The sequence below is a fragment of the Sarcophilus harrisii genome, chromosome 4 (assembly GCF_902635505.1).
Source record: "Sarcophilus harrisii chromosome 4, mSarHar1.11, whole genome shotgun sequence".
NCBI lineage: Eukaryota > Metazoa > Chordata > Mammalia > Dasyuromorphia > Dasyuridae > Sarcophilus > Sarcophilus harrisii.
In genome coordinates, this window is record NC_045429.1 from 353,142,224 (window position 1) to 353,149,702 (window position 7,479).

The 7,479-nt window shown below is 37.6% G+C and overlaps 1 pseudogene; it reads left to right on the forward strand.

Annotated features, from left to right (window-relative positions):
• The first annotated feature begins 792 nt into the window (after nt 1-792).
• On the forward strand, nt 793-7,232 carry LOC116423631 (annotated as a pseudogene).
• The last annotated feature ends 247 nt before the right edge of the window (nt 7,233-7,479 follow it).

Genomic DNA, 7,479 nt, shown 5'->3' on the forward strand with positions numbered 1-7,479 from the left:
AAAAGATTTATAAGTTTTTGTTGGGCCTAACTTGTTAGGAGAGTGTTTTTAATATCCTAAAAAATGATTCCCCCAAATGCTGAATTGTGCTGCTTCTATAGTACCGGGAAATATATATTCTATTTCCTGTTATCCCATGTGCTGACAAAGTACTGGGCAGAAAACACAGGCCTAAGACATGATTCAAGCTGCTGACATTAACTTTATTTGAAACAAGAATTCAGTGAGTAACAAAGGATATGAGCTACTCCCTGGTTGCAAATTCCTATGTTTTGTTGCCTGTGCTGCTTACAAACTGCTATTCATGGCAAAAAATACTTTTTACTAGGAAAAATGCTTATTTGAAAGTCCAGATTTCCTTTTGGGGTTTATTTTCTTGTCACAGAAATGAACACACATTTTAACTTTTGGCTTTGGAAAATTCTTGCCAAGAAACAAAAATGGTTGGAAAAACCCTGAAATCTAGATTAATCACCACATTGAAGAGCATTAAGTATGCTTTTGTCCCCAGATCTCAGGAAAGTTTTAGGCAGTGAAACCAATTTTTCCCTGTTGGTGATTTTGAAGGAGTGTGCTTTAGGATTTTGTTTTTAACAATACTGTATTTTAATTGCAATCTTAGGTATCTATAGCATGAGTGGCCTTAGTGAGTTTGTTGAAGTGCACATTTTTTTCAAAGGTAAATTTTAAGATGAAAATAAAGTGTATGTGTGTATATACACATATATATGTGTGTATATACATACACATACACACACACACACACACACACACACACACACATATATATATATATATATATATATATATATATATATATATACTATATATATAGATATCTAGAAAACTTGGTTTGTGGTGCACAAGTTAAGTGTTGGATCACTAAATAACTGTTGCAGGTACCATTTGTGTAACATTTTTCATTTATGTACATTCCTCTTAAGGAAGCTATGTTGCCATGGTAACTAAAACTTTACAGTTTAGTTCTATTTTCATGGTGTGAATGAATGCTACATTTATTAACTATTACCAGGTTCAGTACTATTTTTATACTTTATGCTACAGGGGATTTTAATTTAATGGGATTCTTTTAAAAAAAAAATAAAGTAATTGCTTGACTATTAAAAGCAACTTACTTAAAATATCTTTATGTGAGAATCCCTACTAATAGTGCCACAGTAATTTATATAGACATACCTAGGTCATTACTAGATTTTGAAGACAATTCTTTGTTGTGTCAAGAATAATCTTTCATATACTTCGCACAGACTTGTAGTGCCCAACATTATTTGTAACCATCAAACCATATTGAGTATGTTTGTAACCAGCATTGTGATATTCTGTAATTGTATTGCTAAAAATGATTGACCTAATAAATAGAGTGTTCCTGCATTCATAGTATCTGTTTCCAATTTAGTTGTGATTGTCTGGTTTGGGTTGGGGGCCTGAACTTCTACTGTTCCAAAGCTGTGTGTGGTAGTGGAAAGAGATCTAGGCTGTCTCAGTAAACCAGAGACTACTGCTGGCCTGGAGGTCAGGGTTCAAATCCTGCCACTGACACACAGACTGTGTGCCTTTGGCCAAGTCACTTCACTTCTCAGTTTCCTAGTCGACTATAAAGGTAGAGGTAGTTTCTTTAACTGGGAATTCCATTTAAATCTAGTGTCTGTCTCTTCTTACTGTTCACATTTTAATTAACTTTAAACTATCTTTAATTGGAGAGCAAAAGCTAAAGACTGCTGATTGAGGGGGAAAAAAAGGAAAGTAATAAGCATTTATATAGTGCTGATTGTGTGCCAGGCACTAGGCTAAATGTTTTACAGTGATTTATCTACTTTGGTTCTCACAGCAAACCTGCAAGGTAGGTGCTGTTATTACCTGTTGGGGAAATTGAGGCAGAAGTTAAGTGACTTACCCAGAGTCACACAGCTTGTGTCTGAGGTTGGCTTTGAACTTAGGACTTCTCCAGGCCCAGTGCTCTATCCTTTGAGCCACCTTACTCCCAAAGAGAACAAATGTTTCTAATAACAGTGAATATGTTCTTGGGGTTGAATGCATATGGCAGCAGCATAAAATGAAGTTCTAAGGGGAAGCAAGGTGACTTTGCGGATTGAGCAATGGCCCTGGAGTCAAGAAGACCCAGCACCAGTTGTGTGACCCTGAGCAAATCACTTAACCCTGATTGGCTCAAAAGAGAGATATGAAGTGCGTGCATGCATACCTTTGACTTGAGAGTGGGAAAGTAGGGAAAACACAGGTTCAGGGTTCGGTAAACTGAATGCCATATCAAAAACAGAGTTTAGTTATTCAGTGTAAAATAACTTTAGATTTTTGCACAGACCTGAGCCTTCTCAGTTTTAACAATAGCTGACACATAGTTTCTGTATTTCCCCTCTCTTCTTCCCAGTTCTGCTTGTGGGGGAGAGAACACACTGAAGGGAAACTTTTGGTGCCATAACAATCATAGTACACACTTGTTTTTAAGAGCTTTGGCCTTGGTTTTTCTCTGACTTGGAAGTTTAAACAGAAAGCAGAGGAAGAGGGCAATAAAAGATAGTGATAGGTGTTATACAATCAGTGATCAGTTACATAGAGATTTCCCATTCTCTTAGCCCTGGCTTTGTATGAATGAGATTCACAAGTCTATTAGCAGGAAGGAGTCAGGTAGATTGGGTTGTCCTTTTGAAAGTCAGTTTTAATCATACAGAAACAGCTTTTCAAGTGATTTGCTGTTTAACGATTCTGCTATTGAAATATGAAGATCACAGTACAGGAAAGAAGAGACTCAAAGGTTCCTTTAAAAAAAGAAAAAAAATCCATCTTTCCTGTTAATGGATCCTCTCTTTTAGTTTTCCTAACTCAAGCACTTTGTCACTGACAACCTGTAGCAAAACCATGAACTAAATGAAAAGGTGTCAACTCGGTTTTTTTACTTTGTGGAGAATAACTTATTCTTGAGTCTCTTTTTTGTTGGTACTCAGGTACTCAAACTTCTAACTCCACTCTTCCTTAAAAATGTCAGGCTATGGGTTTTGCCTAGGTGTAGAATTAGTTAAGCTGGAAGCATGAGGTCTTTTGTAGTTGGAATATGGGACAAGAAGAATGGTATGAAGTATGGGTGATGTGTGGAAGGTGATCTTCACAGAGTTTCGCCCCATCTATTATGGATTAGGTGTCTGGCATCCCCTCTGTGTACCATGAGTTCTTGAAGCGAAGCTGACCTTGAAAATGTTTATTTGAAACTTGTAGAAAGGGAATGATACAGTGGGTAGAGCATTTGATTTGTGACTTAGAAAGATCTGAGTTCAATTCCTGCTTTAAAAACACTAACCTGAGCAAGTCAGTTTTATCTGTAAAATAGAGACGTTAGCACCTACCTCACATGCTTCTGGGGATCTAATGAAGTAACTTAGGTAGAGTTTTTTGCAAGTAAGCACTTGCTGTTAGTATTTTCAAAGTTCGCTGGCTCATTACAGTGCATTCCAAAATCCTACAAGCTTGCAACTTTCATCCTTAGGTTTTTCTATTTTCTGTTTAGAGACACAAAACCTGAGCAAAATTAATAAACCAAGAAAGGGTTTTTAGTATCTGTGAAAGTTTGTTCCATAGTTTGGAATTCCATAGAGGTGTTTGTTCCTGTCTCCCAGTTTCTCCAGAAGATCTCCCTACAGAGTTTACATTCTATTTTCAGTCTTCAACATGTTTCAAAACCCTGTTACGCGTCATAAAACTTTAAGGCAATGTTTCCCAATGAGGACAGTCCTATTGTCTTTAAGTTCTCAACTCATTCTAAGATTTGATAATAATTTGAAGAGAGCAAGCTTACCTATTATGTTTTGCTTTATGCTTCTTTATCAAAACCTTTAAGGTTCTAGATGGCAGGTTTCATAAAGTCTCAAGTAAAAGGAATTTTCTTATTACTGTGACAAATAAATTGGAGATACCCAGATTGGAATGGAATATACAACACCCTAATACAAGTTTTATTTGTACCAAAAATTAGTTGACAGAAGGTTGGATAATGATTGAAAGACCCTCAATTAGGATCCTAAGCAAAATCCTATACCATTCCTGTGATCCTTAAGATATCCTTGATTATTTTAGAGGCCCAGCCTAAAAAGATTTTATTGAGCCTAATATTCTACCAGCTGGCTGTGGTAGATTTATGACATATCCAATGTTTATAACAAATTTAATTTTCCTTGAGGGAAGTATTTTCCCCCTCTTTAGCCTGAAAGTCTAATATTATAACCAAGGTTAGTTAACTAGAGCAAAAGGGCAAGACAAATGAAAATTCACTCAAACCAAAATGTGAACTCACGTCTCTGGGTTACCTTCTTTCAAGAGAGAAACAACAGGTGGAATCTATATTGGTTGAAACTTGTGTACCAAAGAAAATAACTTAAGAACTTTTTCCTTTTTCTGCCCCTTCTTATAAATGAAAAAAAAAAAAAAAAAAAAACATAGCTTGGTTAAGTAATCTGGACTTATGAAAAAAAATACCCAACTATGGTAACTCTGTTCTCTGTGTATGGGATAGATAGTAGACAGTAGTATTTTGTTATAAAATTAAGGTTAATTAATGTCTCTTTTGTCAATTCATTGTTGAGTACTGTGCCTTAGACATAGATAATTAGTAAATGTTTGTGAAATTATATAAGCATCCATAGCCTTTGAACCAGAGACTCCATTATTTGAATTATCACCACCCTGCCCCCTCCCCTCCAAGGAAGCCATTAGTAAGAAAAAAATCTCCATAGTTCCAGAAATTTTTAACAATACTTTTTTTGAGATAGCTAAGAATTGGAAACAAAGTAGATGCCCATTAATTGGGAAGTAGTTAAACAAGCTGTATATAAACGTAATGGACACGGTGGATAACAAATGTGTTTGATACAAAGAAGTCTGGAAAGATATCCATGAATTGATGCAGAGTAAAGTAAGCAGAGCCAAGAAACACTACATACAGTAACTATAGTGTAAATGGAAAGAACAGTGACATCAAAATATCAAAAGTAAGTGTAACAAAATTATTAAGATGAAGTGGGACTCAAAGAGATAAGATTAGACATCCCTAATCTACTCCTTCGTGGAGTTGGGAAGTCCTCAAGTATTATAAATGGCATGTATTTTTGGACTTCTTCAGTATATTGATCAGTTGCACTGACTTTTTTTTCCTCTATAAAATACTATTTGTTTTATGGGATAACCCTTTGGAAAGTGGAACAGGAGCTGTATATGGGATACTGCTATAATTCAAGAAACAAAATGTCAATAAAAATTTTTTAAAAATTAAATGAGGGGGAGCAGCTGGAGCCTCAACCGCCTGGGAGCCGGGGCTCGCGCGCACCAGGGACTTATCTGGGCAAAGGGGGTAGCAGCTGCCCTCCAGCGACCCCGGCAGCCAGCAGCGGGAGGCAGCCCAGCACTCCCCAGTCCTGTCCCAGCAGTGCCCAAAGCTATTCCCCGAAGGAGCGGAGGTGCTCCCACCCCAAGGCTACCCAGGCGGATCGTTCGCATCGTTCCGAACCCGAGCTCGCGTCCGCCCCGCGTCTCCAGTCTCTCTGCCCTTAGACCTTCCGACGCACCCTGGCATGCGAGGCTCCTTCATTTTGCACCAGTAGTAACCTTGACTAAAAGGAAAGACCTTAACATGTCGTCGGAATTTTGGCTGATTTCTGCCCCTGGAGATAAGGAGAATTTGCAGGCTCTGGAACGGATGAACACAGTAACCTCCAAGTCTAATCTATCCCACAACACTAAATTTGCCATTCCTGACTTCAAGGTCTCTCTCCTTAACTGAGCCAGACTGTAAATACAGAAGCTCATTACTGATCAGCTCTGAATCTTTGCCCTGTTCTGTTTTCTGACCTGGGCTCCCTAGATAGCCTGGTGGCCCTTGTGCTTCTTTGGATTCATCATATTGGTGGGGACCTTGGATTCTCTTGTTGGTCTCTCAGATGAGTTGGGGAAACTTGATACCTTCGCTGAAAGTTTATACTCGGTTTTTCTGGGCAAGTTATTGTTGGTTTCAAAGCCATCTCCTTTGCTCTTTTGATATAAGCTTTTTGAGGGAAGGACTATTACTGCTTTCCTTGTCGTTCTTGGCATTTATCACAGTGCCTTTCACACACCTTATAAAGAAGATGGCTCAGTGTGTAGTAGAAGTTATGGAAGACACAAAAGGCAAAGTTTATGAGAACCTGTTGGCCAATGGAGTTGACTTAACTTCTTTTGTGACCCGATTTGAATGGGACATGGCCAAGTATCCTGCCAAGCAGCCGCTTGTGGTCGTAGTGGACACATTAGCAAAGCAACTGGCACAAATAGAAACAGATCTGAAAGCTCGAACAGCTGCCTACAACACTTTGAAAGGAAATCTGGAGAATCTGGAAAAGAAATCCACGGGAAATCTCTTCACTCGGACATTAGCTGATATTGTGAACAAAGAAGATTTTGTGCTTGATTCAGAGTATCTCATCACTCTCCTGGTGATAGTTCCAAAGCCAAATTATTCACAGTGGCAAAAAAGATATGAATCTCTCTCAGACATGGTAGTACCTCGATCAACCAAATTGATTGCTGAGGATGATGAGGGAGGCCTCTTTACCGTCACGATGTTTCGGAAGGTGATCAATGATTTCAAAGCCAAAGCCAAAGAAAACAAGTTCATTGTCCGTGAATTTTTCTATGATGAAAAAGAAATTAAATCTGAAAGGGAGGAGATGACTAAATTGCTCTCTGAAAAGAAGCAACAGTATGGTCCCCTTTTGCGGTGGCTAAAGGTGAACTTCAGTGAAGCATTTATTGCCTGGATTCACCTGAAGGCTTTGAGAGTATTTGTTGAATCTGTGCTAAGGTATGGACTACCCGTGAATTTTCAGGCAGTGCTTTTACAACCCCATAAGAAGGCCACAAAACGTTTGAGAGAGGTTCTAAACTCGGTCTTCAAACATCTGGATGAAGTAGCAGCAGCAAGTATATTGGATGCTTCTGTGGATATTCCTGGATTACAACTAAATAACCAAGATTATTTTCCTTATGTCTACTTTCACATTGACCTTAGTCTTCTTGACTAATTTTTAACAGCCCGGTAACCCTTCATAACTCTACAAATTGTTTTATTTCATCAAATTAAACTTTAGGTGCTGTCTTCTCTAAGTTAAAGAACTGTTACAAAATTAACTTCAGAATAGCAATTACTTTTTTAAAAGATGGCCTACAATTTAGAATGTTACCACAAAAATTACTCACAAAAATTAGTTATGGTTGTATTTATTTTTTTGTAAGTTACAATAAAGAAAACTCCCATGTCTTTAAAAAAAAAAAAAAAAAAAAAAAAAAAAAAAAAAAAAAAAAAAATTAAATGAGAATGTTGCTCCTCCTCCTCCAGTGGTCAAACTTAGAAGTTATAAGGGCATTTATGTCTGTAGTCAGCTTGGTAGTGACATGATTTAATGAGGTCTAAGAAAACTTATC